We start from the raw sequence: 14,784 nt of genomic DNA, 5'->3' as shown, positions 1-14,784 counted from the left end.
TGTTTTTGTTTTTGTTTCACTCTTTTACACACAATGCCTTGTTTAAAGGCACATCATAATCAATAGCCAAAGGAACATTTTCATGGAGAAAAGTTTAACATAACCCTGTGCTTGCAAAATAAAACTGTAAGTCCTTTCAGATAGCAGCAGCCCAAATAACACCGAGCTAAAAAACACAAAAGGAGGCCCAATTGATCAGTACTTTGCATCTGAAATTTCATTCCTAATGCTTCTTCTCCCCTCCAATTAAAGGGCCAATGCAATTCCCTTAAATTGTTTCTCAGAAAGGAGATAACTCTATGCACCTTGGAGAGATTTAATTGGCTTCTATAGCTGTCTCCTGCTAAGTGTTTAAAACATCAGCAAATCAAATCATGTAAACTCATACTCTGTTCTGCTGTCGGTTGCTCCAAGCTTGATTATTCAGATGTTAGCATTAGCAGTGCCTACATTTAACGAAAGACATCGGGAATATATTCCCTCTGTGAGTTCCGGGATGACTTGAGTTAATTCTATGCTTCCTATGAAATAATGTGTGTTATTTGGCAGAGAATGCTCAGTGGTAACTAAATAATCATTACAGTGCAGCCTGTGGTAATTACATGGTAATTCACATTAACTTCATAATAAGCACTGTATTTTTCACTATATCCATCTGAGAATGAGGCAGAATCATAGTCTTTCATTTCTTTTTAATGCCACCCAAAATAAAAATAAAGTAAAATCATTTTAAGGGCAGGAGGACAAGGAATATAATCCTGGTGAGTTAAGCTACAGATTTCATTAAAGAAATACTTAAATCCATTAAGTCCAATTAGACATGACATCCCAGAATTCACAAACAGTAGTTCTAATAAACTCATTAAAATTTTTTGGTGGCTTCTTTAGAAAATGGAAGAATATTATATTATAGGCTGTTATATTACATTAAGGTTTTATAATTTTATATGGGCTCTTCTCTTTTTATGTAAAAGCCTACGAAACTTTTATAAGAATAGTTCTGCTTAAATCAATGAGTCTTAAACAACAATGTGCTTCTTGTAACATGTACTTAATAATGCAATAAACTATTCTAAGCAGTATAGAATAAAATGGGAAGCACTTTATTCTGACTGGCTGAAAGGTATCAGGCTATAGGGACTCAATTCCTTATAGTATTGCAGTGCACAATTTATACTCAAATCTCCATTTACATACCTATTACTAAATTTGAGGAATTATGAAGTCCTAAAACTGCTTTTCCATTACAACCTGGACCCTTAGAAGGATTCACACCATGAACACATCACATACAAGTATATGAAAAAGCATTCTGAGGAGAAGAAAGCAGTGGGAACAACTTTAATTGAATACTTATATTAGCAGATTAAATTAGGTCTGTTTTTAAATGAGCCACCCTTAATTAGCTGCAGTTAAGAAAGTGGAATTAATATATTTTAGTTTTTACTCTACTCACTACATTTAGCATCAATAGACAACTGGACTGTTTTTGCTTTTCACGAACAACTGAGTGCCTTTTTAGGAAAGTCTGAAAAAAACCTCTCTTATTTGAATTCTAACACAAGCCCCAAGTAAAGCTTAGAGATGAACCCCTTTATACAATCTTGATTTCTTTTTTATGAGTTGGAAAATGCCATCGCTACAGTGATACCCTCCCTCACCGATAACTGCAGGACAGGGCTGACAACAAAGCACGCACTCATTCATTATCAGCCGGTCAGGCAGAGGACACTGTGCCAGGCACACAGCAGAGATCTCTTCCCAGGCAGGTTTTAATCTTGTTCCTAATTACCACCATCTTGCAAATGTTTCTTTCTCATGGACCCTGATGATGATGATTTTGCCTCCAAACTCACCAAGCAGAAGATCACTAAGCAGCAAAGTCTAACACATCCTATCTCCTCAAGGACCTCCAGCAAACTGAGATTTAAAGGCAGAATGGAGGGTCCACAGATGCCCTGTGCCTGAGAGAGAATGTCCCGATAACTCCTAACAGGCACTAAACACAAGAGTGTGGCAGGGGACAGTATATTGAGGTGGACTCCGCCAAGTCCCTCCCTGATCTGGACTGTGGGAAAATGAGCCTCCAGTCCCAATGAGGTCTCCCAACAGCTTGCTGGTGTCCGACAGATGTCCTGCTCTTTCAATGGACTTGCACAAAAAGATAGGATGAAGGAAATGCCCTTAACTTGCATGACTCCACTTCACCAATGGTGAAAACGGCCCTTGACTTTTCCGTCAGAATTTGAGTTACTCAGATGTAAAGGAAATCTCCTTCTTTTGTCAACAGGACAATAAAGACGTAAACAGATCAGAACAATGATCACGACACTTGTTTTTAAATAGATCATATATTGTAGGCCCAAGTAATCAAAGAGGCTATACTCTCTCACCCTTTCTTTGAGAGTTTACTCAAAGATTTATGACTTTTACAAATTCAAGAAGAGCCTGACAAATGACCATGGTGATGTCAGTTGAATGATTTTCATATACATGCAAAAATGTGATGTCTTTACATATTTGTAAATGTGAGAGTCCACTCACAAAATAATTAGTAAATCCATTTATATATGATTTGTTATGGCTCTGTATGCAAATCAATTCTGTGCTGGTTTGGGAAAGGCTTTCCTTTGTCTGAGCCTTAGCTGTCTCCTCTACAAAATGGGAAGATTGGTCCAGGCTATCTCTGAGGGCATTCCATCTCTAGAATTCAGGCTTACAGGAGTCTGTTCTCTTGAATCCCTTTTTTGATACAATCTATCGCTAACTGAGCACTTACTAGATGCTATGCTCTAAGCAAAGTTTTTTACATGCATTGTCTAATTTAATCCTCACAGCAATCCTATGAGATATTATCATCTCCATTTTACAGAGGAGCAAACGGAGTCTCAGATTGGTTAAGAAACTACCTAGAAATTGAGAGCTAGAATTCAAATGGGGGTCTGTCTTGACTCAGAGATCTATAGTCTTACAGTTTCTTTATAACTAAACGAGCCTAAGGGGAATATACACAAATATACACTGTTTGGAGACTAGCTCTTAGCTGGCAGGCTGAAGAAAAGGACTCTGGTACAAAGATCTACCACCAGCTGAGTGACTTTAGCCAAGTCTTTTAAACTCTGTAAGCTTAGTTTTCATCATCTATAAAGAAGTCAACAACTTGGGTAACTAGGTTATCTTTATGGCTCACATTCCATAAATTTATGGCCAAGTGTTTCAGTCATTCCTTCATACAGTCTTCCATTCATTGATCTAACACTGATCGAGTGTTCCCACTCTGCGCTAGGCACCATATGACACACTGAGAATACGGTGAGGAACAAGACAGATAAGGACCCCACGTATAACCTAGGGAGAGACACAGACTATACACAAGTAAACAAAGAAACAATCCTGATCATAGCAGCTACTGGTAAGTGCTATGAATAAAAGTGTAATCAAAGTATCAAAAGTAGCATAAGACCATTTTGTAGATGTAAAAATATGAGATACTGAAAAGTATACTCAATTACTTGGAGTACCATAAATCTGATAGGCAGACCCATCACTAGGTGACCTAAATGACCTTAAAGGAACCCCTTTACCTCTCTCTCTAAACCTCACTTTTCACACCTGAAACTGGGGTTAAAAAATTCTTGTCCTTCCTACCTCACAGGTTAACAAAAAAGAATTGAATGGGAAAGGCTTGGTCCACAGTTAAAGACTGCATTTAAGTAAATTTACTTAATTAAGCAGACATAAGACAAAGACGAGCGTTCAGAGGCTCAACAGCCAAGCCTGCACTTTGTCCCCTGACATATAACTTTCTGACAAGTCATAATAGCTTTTAAGCTTTGATGCTAATAATTTTATTAAGCAAAATTTCCAAGCTTTTAGATGATGTTCCTATGTCTTCTGAGCTAACCAGTGCAAATGTTGCATTTTTCTAGTCTTGAAGAAATTGAAGAAGTACAGGACCTAGCAAGTTGGCTCAGAACAGATTCTCCAGAGACACTTTCCTCCACCCAAACCTCCTAATAACCTCAAATAGTCGGCCTGGCCTCAGTGAATATTTAAAAAATCAGTTAACACTAAAAGGAAACAATGCACATGTGTAGCATGACTGGGAAGGCTTTATTCTGTGCAGATATTTAAATGTGAATATATTTTTGGCATTAAACAAAGACCTAAATTAATTCCATATTAACTGGGAGTTGAGACTTCCTGACATTAACCACAAGGCTGATCCCAGGTGGCTCTGCCCAGCAGGTCAGGCTTTCCACCCGTGATGTAAAGAAATGAACTACAGTTGACGATAACAGGAAGAAGATGAACAACAACACTGGGAGGCTGAAGAGCAGTGGGTACAGGGGGAGGTCTGCTCTCCTGCTGTCGTTTCTGCCCATGACTTAGGGAGTCCCAGCTTCTGTCTACCCCTTCATCATTGAGAGGTTTGGGAGGAATTCTCCAAACTGACATTAATGGGATGATTTCCACCTGGACTTTCAGTGCCCTGAATAATATCAGGTCCACTTAAGAGGGTGAACATACGTTATTCAAGTCAAAAATACTATGTGGTATAGTATTCAGTTCATAGCAAGGATCATATACAGCATATGACCCACCAACAGGAAAGATATATCGACATACGGAAATATAGAGAGAGAACATTCCTTTCAAAAAACAGTGCCCAGGGCCAGCCTGGTGGCACAGTGGTTAAGTTCACACATTCCGCTTCAGTGGCTGGGGGTTCAATGGTTTGGATCCCAGGTGCGGACACGGCACCGCTTGGCAAGCCATGTTGTAGCAGGTGTCCCACACATAAAGTAGAAGAGGATGGGCATGGATGTTAGCTCAGGGCCAGTCTTCCTCAGCAAAAAAAAAAAAAAAAAAAAAAGGAAGATTGGCAGCAGATGTTAGCTCAGGGCTAATCTTCTTCTTCTTCAAAAAACAAACAAAAAACAGTGTCTGTGTTATCTATTTGAATAATTTTAAATCTCTCTTATGACAAGGTGCTTTCCCAGTTATGTTATTTTAAACTAAGTGCATACTGTTTGAGGCATAAAACAACCATAATCGATGGTGGTTAGGGGATGCTTACAGAGGTCACTTGAAGAAGTTAGCCAAAACGAAAAGGAGGAATAGAAAATTAAATAAATTTACTAATTTTTCCTAGGAGACTATCCTTTCACCATACAAATGTTCTAAAGATCAGTTTTTAAAACATTGCTGAAAGTGGTTATGTTTGGAGATTTAAATATAGCAAATGGTTACTTATGATAAAATTTCCAGTGAAAGCATCATGCACAGGTTTAGAAAGAGCTATATCTCAAACAACTTAGAGAGAAGGAAATATGATGGGATTAAAAATGGCTCTGGTTTTGATAAAAACAAATAAAATGCTGATTTCAAAGATGGCTGTAAAGAGTTTGAATAAAAGAATAAATTCTGAAAGTGGGAAAAAATTTGTAAATGTAAATTATGTACTCAATTTTAAATATGTACATGTAAATAAATTAATATGCAAAATATTCTAAGTAGATATTTGATAATTCATTGGTATCTATAAATATGTACATGGTTAACTTAGTCCTAAAACTTAAAAACTTTTCATTAGGAAAATGGGGTAACACCTTATATTCAACATCATGCTCTATCCTGCCACATGTGACATTAAAATTTCTATGAAGGAAAACTGTGGCTATCCAACAATAGGGGGGTGATTAAGCAAATTATGATGCAACCATGAAATGGACTACTATACACCCACTAAAATGCATTTAAGAAGAATTTGAACTAACAGAGGAAATACTTATTTTACAATTTAAATTACCAAGTAGGATGCAAAATTATACTACCTAACCCTGGGGAAGTCACTTCACCTTTCTAAGTTTTCTTATCTTTAAAAGGGCAAATAATAGAGCCAGCCTTACACAGATTCTCAGGGGAAAAAACATTTTAAATTTCAGTAATGCAGAGAGGAAGGTAATTAAGAAAGAAGCAGATAATGTGGGGGAGAAAAGCACAGAATATGAAGGAACCACAGGATAAAAGTCAAGAAAGGCTGCTGGAAGCACACTGGAGTGGAAAGGCAGTAGAGAGAGGAGAGAAAAGAGGAGTTCAAAACGACAGTGGGAAATGCAGCTATCCTAGAAGGGTTGTGCAGGGAGAGACCTGAATTTACCCACCTATTGTTATAATTTTGGACTTAAGTTTCAGATACGTTAAGCATTTTAGATGAGTTCCCATCTTTACTTATGAAAAGTACGGCACTGCTTCTTATAGCAGAGGGGAAGTTACGGACTTCATTGATCCCCAGAGGTGGTTCCAGTTGAAAACACACAGCCCCATGCTGTAGTTGAATGTATGTTTGGGAGCTGGTCCCCACCTCTGAGACGTCAGGCCCTCTGAAATATCAGACCCTCAGAGCTACATACACTCACTCAGTTGGGGATGGCTGATGAGTCCCAACCAATGTGGCCACCAAACGATGCAGGTATAGGACTAATGACCCTGTGCTGTAAGTCTTTCAAGAACAAAAAGAGATGAGAACCCAAATTTAAAGTATCTATGCTTTAACAAGAAAATAAGGATATATCTCATTATAAGATTCTGCTGAGATGTGACACGATTATTAAACATTAAAAATTGTTTTAAATTCATAACACCCTGATGTTTATGATATATTGTTAAGTAAAACAACAAATTAATATTATGTAAGTTATCACCCTATTTTGGTAATGAGGCAGATATATGCACAGGAAAAAGACAAGATATATGTCAATAAAAATAATATTAACAGCTAACATTTAGTGTGTTTATGTTTAAAGTACTGGTAGAAATGTGGGCAATTTTGATATCATTTTAATTATTTTCTATTTGGTGCTTCCCAAATTATCTGAAATTGGTATGTTATGTATTGCTTTGCAATAAAGAAAGAAAAACAAGTTTTAATGCTCTAGTGGGCGCCACATCACTTAGTTAACAATAAACAGAAAGACTAGTGTCTAACTATCACTAACTAACACTGCTAACCACTAACCACTAACAACTGCTGACACGGACAAATAAAACAGAAAACAATCCACCATCAAACATTTGGAATAAATCTTAGGAAAGGAGAAAAAGAAAGAAATTTAGTTCAGTTTCCCTCCCACCCCCCCTCCACCCCTCACCCCTAGGCTATTAGAGAAAGTTTCAACATATATAGCTTAAAAACTGAAGGGTTAATTTATCATGATGTTGGGTAAAAACAAAAACAAAAGCCTTGAAAACCTCCAAATAGTTTATTGGCTTTGAAAACCAAATCATGTTATATCATACTAAATAGATTAGAGGTTCAAGACTTTATAGTATTGCATTATGTTGGCAAGAAGACATATAAAGCTCAGTTCCTACCTTTATTGTTAATAGCTTTCTAATCCCTGACCAGAAATTTATAGTTTAGAAATGGCAACACATCTTAAAGATTAAAGCCATGTGACAAATAGTTCATGTCCCTTAATAACCAAATCACATGCCTTAGATTGGGGAAGCTTATCTGCCTTTCCCTCTATACGGTTTCATTGGTAGGAAATACTTTATATCCCTATTACATGAATGATGAATGGGACCGTTGGTTATGGTCTGTTATTTGCTTGGCTGTAGTCAATATGTTTTCTTTGGACAGGGATTTCTGTGATTTATCTCTCTCCCGGCCTTATCACTTATTAACTCTGGGTAGACAGGAAAAAGCCAAGGTTGTATATAAGGCCTAGTGGCCATTTAGACCTCTAATGTCAGTGAAAATATCCCTTTTAATGATCCTGTTACACTAGCTACTCAAGTCCTGATTACACTCCACTCCAAATAGGAAATAAAGGTCATATTTCTTGGAAAGTACGTACATAAAATATGCAAAATAATATGCTTCCTTCAGACCAGCTTTATTCTTTGCAGAAATGACTTGCATTTTATAGATGTCACAGCAATACAATGGGTACTTTTAGTGACTCTCGTTGCTGTTGTCCCTGTTATGGCACCAACACTGTTTAACTTTACAAACGCCAGCGGGTGCAGGATCACAAATAATATCAACATAGCTCAGATCAGGAGCAATCCTATTTTGTGAAAAAATTCCCTTCAGCGGAGAAGAGGCTTGGGACCTACCCTTTGGATCACAAAAGCAAAAAGAATAAACATTCCCTCTGCCTTGAATTCTTTTCTTTGTGTGTAAATGGCTCATTTGGAGTAATATTCAAGACATGTGGACAGGAGCAGTCTGTTAATTTTTCTTTCTTCTTGGGTCTTTTCCAATTAGGACGCTGCTAAGGCAGAACTGCTAGTCAAGTGTTCATTACACAGCCCTCCTTCAGCTGAATCCTAAGTGAAAACAATCTGATATAAAAGAAAACACATTCTTGACTTCCTTTCCCCAATTCTTCCTGAGTTTGCTTAGGCCTGTCTTTATAACAATTAACATATGTGTAGAATATTACCCTTTGCAAAACATTTTCATGCACATTTGTTCATTGATACTCAAAAGACCCTTGGGACACCCAGAGGAGGAATGGCCCCACCATCCATTAAGCCAAAAAACCTAGTAGCCTAAGCCCTCTGTCCCCCTGATCCCCACATCCAATCCACCTCCAGATCCTGTCCATTCTTCCTCTTGAATACCTCTTGAATCCTCTCACTGTATTCCATCTCCACCCACTACCACCCAAATTGAAGTCATCAAATCTCTGTCCCAGACTAATGCAAAGGCCTCCCAATAGGTCTTCCAACATCCACTCTGGTTTCCTATGCTCCATTCAGCCAAACATTTTTTTTTTCCAAAATGAAAATCTAGTCACATCTACCTGTCATTTCTGACACTTTAAGGACTGTCCATTGCTCTTAAGATGACAAACTTTTCCCCATAGCTTAGAAGTCTTTGCAGAGGCTTGTCCCTGCCCACTTCCCCAGCCTTCTCTCTCACCATTCTCCTCCTCTCTTGACTTTTCAGCCTCACTGGATTTTTTACAGCCTTCCAAGATGCCACATTTCCTCCCATTCAGTGCCTTCTTACATACTTCTCTCTGCTGGAACACTCATTCTCTTTCCCCATCCCCACACTACCCCTGCACTTCACCAATTGCCAGGTTAACTCTTAATCATCCTTCAAACCTCAGCTCATGAATCTTTACCCGAAGAAAATATCTCTAACTGACGAGTTGGGGTTCCTGTGTTATATGCTTGTCTGAAACTCTGTTCCTGTTTTTCTGGGCACTTACCAGGTTGAAATAGTCCACTTATGTTCCTCCTAAGACTATAAGAACAGAGACTGTGTCTGATTTTATTCAACACTGTTTTAGAACATTGCCTAGAACTGGTTTAGAATGTTGCCCAGAATAGAACAGGCAATCCACAAATATTTGTGAGATGAGTGAATGAAGTAACAAAAGAAAGTAGTAAAATCAGAATTAGAACCCAGGTCTTTGGATTCCTACTCTAATGCTGAGAAAGAATCAATTTCTTTAATCAAATGAAACCTAGCTCATGTATAATACCAACCAAAATGTGTTCTAATGACCAATTCTTTGGATTTTCAAGAGAAACATTCCCATTGTCTGCTTCTCTGTTTTTGAGTTTACCGTTAGGGAGTATTCACACTGTACTAGCTGCTATCAGGACTGCATTACATACACCGACGTATTTACTCCTTAGATGCAGGTACTATTAAAATTTTCTCATTTTACAGATGAAAACATTAAGAGTATTTATAATATAGATTCAATTCCATCTTTTCTTTAACAGAAAGCCCAACTACTGTGTTCTCTACATGTAAAACTTTGAGCAAAAAGGTATAGATTTTTAATTAACAGTGCTTATTTACATTCTATGTCATCCAGGGCACAAAAATCAATGAGGATCCATTGATCCTGGGCAATACGTCAATCAATTGTTAGGGAATACCTATTGCAAGTAAGATACTGAGTAAAGGTGCTTCAACACAGTGTACAAACTAGTCTAAGATAGGGGAAGGGTAGCTCTTTCCTCTTGGAGATTATGGACTTTTTGTGATGTGTCTACCTAGGAACAAGAGAGCTAAGGGCATAAGGAAGTGAATGATGAATGAGTGGTCCAAGCACACATGACAAAAGATCCAAGGACAGAGACTCTTCCAGCCAATGAGCCATTGGGAACATCGAAGTCACCTAGTCCAGTTGGCTTATTTTACAATGAAGAAACTGTAGTCTGGAACACGTAAGCAACTTACCCTATGTCTCATAGCCAGTTAGCAGCAGAGCTGGGGCTAGAACACAGACCTCCTTGTTCTCAGCCCAGTGCTCTGTCCACTATACTACAGTGGCCAGAGAACACTTCAGAGGGGAAACAGAGTTTGAACTGGACCTTATAAGGAATTACCATGTCCAAAGCTGCTAAATATGAAGTGAGCTTGAGGCACAGCAAGAAGACTGATTTGAGTGGAGCTGAGAAAGCACCGGGCCCAGAGCACAGTGAGCTGTGAGTGCCAAACCTGGGAGTTTGGGCTACATCCTACATACAGTGAGCAAATAGGGAATGTTTCTCTGCAGGGTAATGTTAAGAAGGTGGATTTTTCGAAGCTTTATCTGGCAATGAATTAGTGTAAGAAGAGGCTAAAGAATGCAAGATTCATTAGGTGCTAACTCTCCACTTCTCCCCAGAACTGATGACTTTGTTTATCCCCAGAGTGGAAGCCTTCATTTGTGGAGGAGGTCTTCAAGAACTAAAAACAGAGCTTTCTGGCCTGAAAGCTCTTGAACCTGGAGTTGAAGCTGATTATAACCTAAACATCTTTGAAGCAGGCTGGTGATAGACGGTACCCATGTCACTATGGCCTCCAGAGGAAGGGTTGAAGTTTGAGATGGAAATAAGAGAACAGGCATGTGTTGTTCCTGAAAAGTCAACACCAGAGAACGTTATAAATCAGGGCTGCCTTATTAAAATATTTATTGTTTGAGGCCATTCCTGAGAAAATATTTATTATATCAAAATTGTTATAAATGTGAATTTATAAATCTCTTTCTCTTGCTACTTTATATTTTGCTCTTTTTATTTATGGTTGATTGGTGTTACTTGTTTCTTTAATTTACTGATTCCTACAGTTTTGCTACTAAAAATCCTAAAGGACATTTATTAGACCTCCAGGAAAATGATGAGAAGATAAACAATACTACACGTAAAATATTTATACCATGGTAGAGACTCAGCAACAGATGAATGGATGAATAATAATAACAGCCGTCAGTTATTAATGGGAACTACTAATACTCATGCTAGCTCATGCTGGGTGCTTTACACACATTTTCCTGATACTAAAGAGAATCCGTGCAAGGAATTATTCCCTTGTAAAGATGAGGTGACTGTGGTTCAGAGCCATCATATAATGTCCCCAAAACAACCTCTCTAGTAAGTGGTAGAGCTGAGAGTTCAATCTACAACCACTGTCTCTTGAATCCAAGGATTCAATCACTGCTATATTGTCTCCTTGGAAGTGAGGAAGCAAAGAATGGGGGGGGGGGGGAAGAAAAGAGGGTGAAGGGAAGAAGAGAGAGGGGGTAAGAGGGAGAACCTAAGAAGAATGGGGAGAAAAAAGAAAACTTGAAAGACGTGGTGGTACATGTCATTGAGTTTCACAAAGCATGTTCAACCGAAATGGCCCCTTCTAATGGGTCATGCTTCTCCATGCAAAGTTATTTGGGAATGAAGTACAAACAGAAAGTATTTCCAGGAAGAATTTTTACTTCAAAGTTAATTCTGAGACTAATATACAGGGTATTGGTTTAGTCCTTCCACAGGGGCAGGGAGTTTGGTGGAAAATGTTTAGAACAGGAGAACCCAGCAGGAGCAGGGTCTGAGATGTGACCTAACCAGACACCTGAGCTGTCAGATGATCATTCACCGGGACTTTCACCAACTTGCTGGGGAGCAGACAGTATATGGCTCTCAGGCATACTAAAGCTGGCCAAACATCGTCCCGGTGGCCCATTTGTCCAGTCACATTTTCCCCAAAGATAGCAGTCTCTCCAATGGAGAAATAACGGGAATGAAGGTAAAAACTACATTTGGATTTGGCCACTTCTTATCAGGAAAACCAATTCTAAGAACTTTGAAGAAGCAGTTAAAGGCTCCTAAGAGTCTTTTATCAGCTCCCAAGGTTACTTAAAGCTTAGCAGGAGAGATTACAATTCTAAAAGATCCAAGTCACTTAAAGACGTAACAACTGCAGAAAAGCAAGCCGTGAGAACAACAAAGGTATTGGGGAGACCGCCTTCCATGGCAGTGGAGGTTTATGGGGATTTACTTCCGATTGGACTGACTGATCAGACACATGATTAGAGGGGCTTTGAAAACAGTTTTGTCATTTGAAAGGGTTTTTGTTTCCTTCCATTAGAAAATATTACTTAAAATTTAAAGTCAGCCGTGCTCTGCATTTACATAGGAATAACTGGCTACAATAAATAAGATCCAGGAAGTGCTATTGAGCTTCTTTGTTCTGAGCTGGGGTTCACTTCCCTCCCTCACTCTGACTGGGCAAACAGGGGACTGCACATCTGGCAGCTGAGAAGCCCTCCTGTGTCCTGGTCTGAGGAACCAGTGACGGAGAGCCGCGCTCACAGTCCTCGCAAGTGGAGCCAGCTTGCAGGCAATCTGTGTTTAGTCAAATTCCTTCCTCCCTCCCCCAAAAGTCTGCCTTTATTTGCATAGATTAGGCCATGCTGTTCCCGTCTCAGGTTTTTTTTTTTTTTAATGATTATGGATTTTGAGAGACTTCCACATACACACATCCAAACTCTCTCACACACACTCCCCAAACGGCAACAGTGCCTTAATTTGGGTCATTATTTTTCAGTCCTAGGATATTTCTTTTTTTTTTTTAAGGGAAAAATTCCAAGTGACATTCCACTAAGAAACAAGAGGGTTGGCTCATCCCATCCAGAAAACCAAGCCTCACATCTTGAAATGCTGTGGATGTTAAAGAAAATGAAGTGTGAGCTTCTGTGGATGGACAGAAGAGGAGGGCTGCACATTTACAAGGACCTGAGCAGTTGTTTGGATATAAGGAACAGAGAGGTTTTACGACCCATCTCTATGCCTTCGCTAGTAAGTGGTGACAAGCAGGAGGTAAACTGAGCAAATCACAGGGGCTGGCAGCACCAGCCACCAACAAGTGACCTTGGTAGGGGCATTTAAGGCTAATGATCAAGAGGCCCAAATGGGGTTCACCAATTAACAGAGATTCCCTTTTGTTAGAAACGATGTAATGTCACAGAGACTATTAACAGCCAGCTACATCACTGGGGAAGTTTTTCTGCCAATTTCTTTAAAATTTTATTTTTCTAACATGGGGAGAGGTGAGACTATCTCCTAGAATACTTAAAAATTAAGTCTTCTTGTCTGTTGGCCACAGTTTGAGGCAAGACCAGCAGAAGCGTTTTTCATACTTCAAATTTCCCGCACACTTACACACGTCCATGCACACCAAGGATTTCTCTCTCTTTCTCTTAACTACTTTGCTTCTTAGAATTGCAAATCTGCCCTTTTATCTTTGATCTTAATTCCTGCATGATACAAGTTTTCCAAGATGTGATTTCTTAAATTGACGGCAATTTTTTTTAATGGTTAAAAAAATTCCAAATAATGATGGGTCCCTAGCTATTTTCTTTTGAGAACTTAAGTAATTTAATGGGGATGATTTTTTTTTTTTAACTTTTATGGCCAGGTGGCTCAAGGGGATATTTTGTTGAACACTGATTAAAAATAATTTCTTCTAAATGAGACCTGACCACAAAATGGAACCATTAATGGGCAGGGACGTTGTCACCAAAGCGGAATCACGCCTGGTTGCCTCTTGTACCTCCCACCACACGAGCATTTTCTTCTTCTTTTTCTTCTCCTTTTCTTGTTCTTAATAGCAGAGTAAATAAGCAGCCAGCGAGGCCTAAATGTTTTCGGCCAAAAACAGAGTCCAAACTCCTCAGAGAAAACATTTGGCCTCTGTGGTTTTGTAATATGTTCCAGAACACCGAGTTCAGTGAGGAACATTGTGAAAAACTCCCATCCATCGGAATGATGGTGGGGAATGTTACAGTATCAGAAGTTTCAATTGGTCCTTTTCCTGCAGGCCCATAATGAGGCTTGTAAAAAAAAAAAAAAATAGTGCTATGTGGAAGTTCTCATGGGAAAAATGAATGGCAAGAAATCCTAGCTTTAAAAGAAACAGCTAATCTGCTAGTTTGATTGTTCTTCAAAACTTACGCTGAACCAATGAGCCTAATTAAAAACACTTGGCCTACTTCTATAAAGCATCATAGCTTTCTCTATGCTTCGTTTGTATACACCACAAAACTCCAGATAGACTATTATTTTTTCAAGTGCTCACTAACAAAGTGCTGACTTTGTTGGGATGGCTGAGCTAATTTCTTGAACTCAGTGTGAAACCTTAGCTAAACAAAATTGTGGTAATTTTCCTTAATTTGTAAAAGTGATTGGAGTGCAAACAAAATTTTCCTCTTGGGTCAATCCTATAATTTTCAATTAACTAAAACTAATCGTCAGGCAGGCACCAAACCTGCATTTTGTTTAAAGGGCTGGGAGGCATTTCCAAGGGTCAGGATGCATTAATTGTTTTTATAATTTTGAGAGAGAGAGAGAGAGGGAGAGAGACACTAAGAAGCATGGTTGGTTTTATTCCTAGTATTAAAATACAAAAGGAAAGATGCTTTGAGGTAAAATGTCACAGCAAAATAAAATCTGTCCATTTAATGGTACAGTTATAATCAGGATGTGTTAGAGTTA

At 38.7% G+C, this 14,784-nt stretch overlaps 1 protein-coding gene across 8 annotated transcripts in view; it reads right to left on the bottom strand.

Moving 5' to 3' along the window:
* EBF1 (EBF transcription factor 1) overlaps window positions 1–14,784 on the bottom strand; it is a 380,610-nt gene that overhangs the window by 63,474 nt on the left and 302,352 nt on the right. The window lies entirely within an intron of this gene.

The sequence above is a fragment of the Equus asinus genome, chromosome 9, assembly GCF_041296235.1.
Source record: "Equus asinus isolate D_3611 breed Donkey chromosome 9, EquAss-T2T_v2, whole genome shotgun sequence".
In the NCBI taxonomy this organism is placed as follows: Eukaryota; Metazoa; Chordata; class Mammalia; order Perissodactyla; family Equidae; genus Equus; species Equus asinus.
Note: the sequence above shows the minus strand (reverse complement) of the source record. Positions and strands in the feature narration are given on the sequence as shown.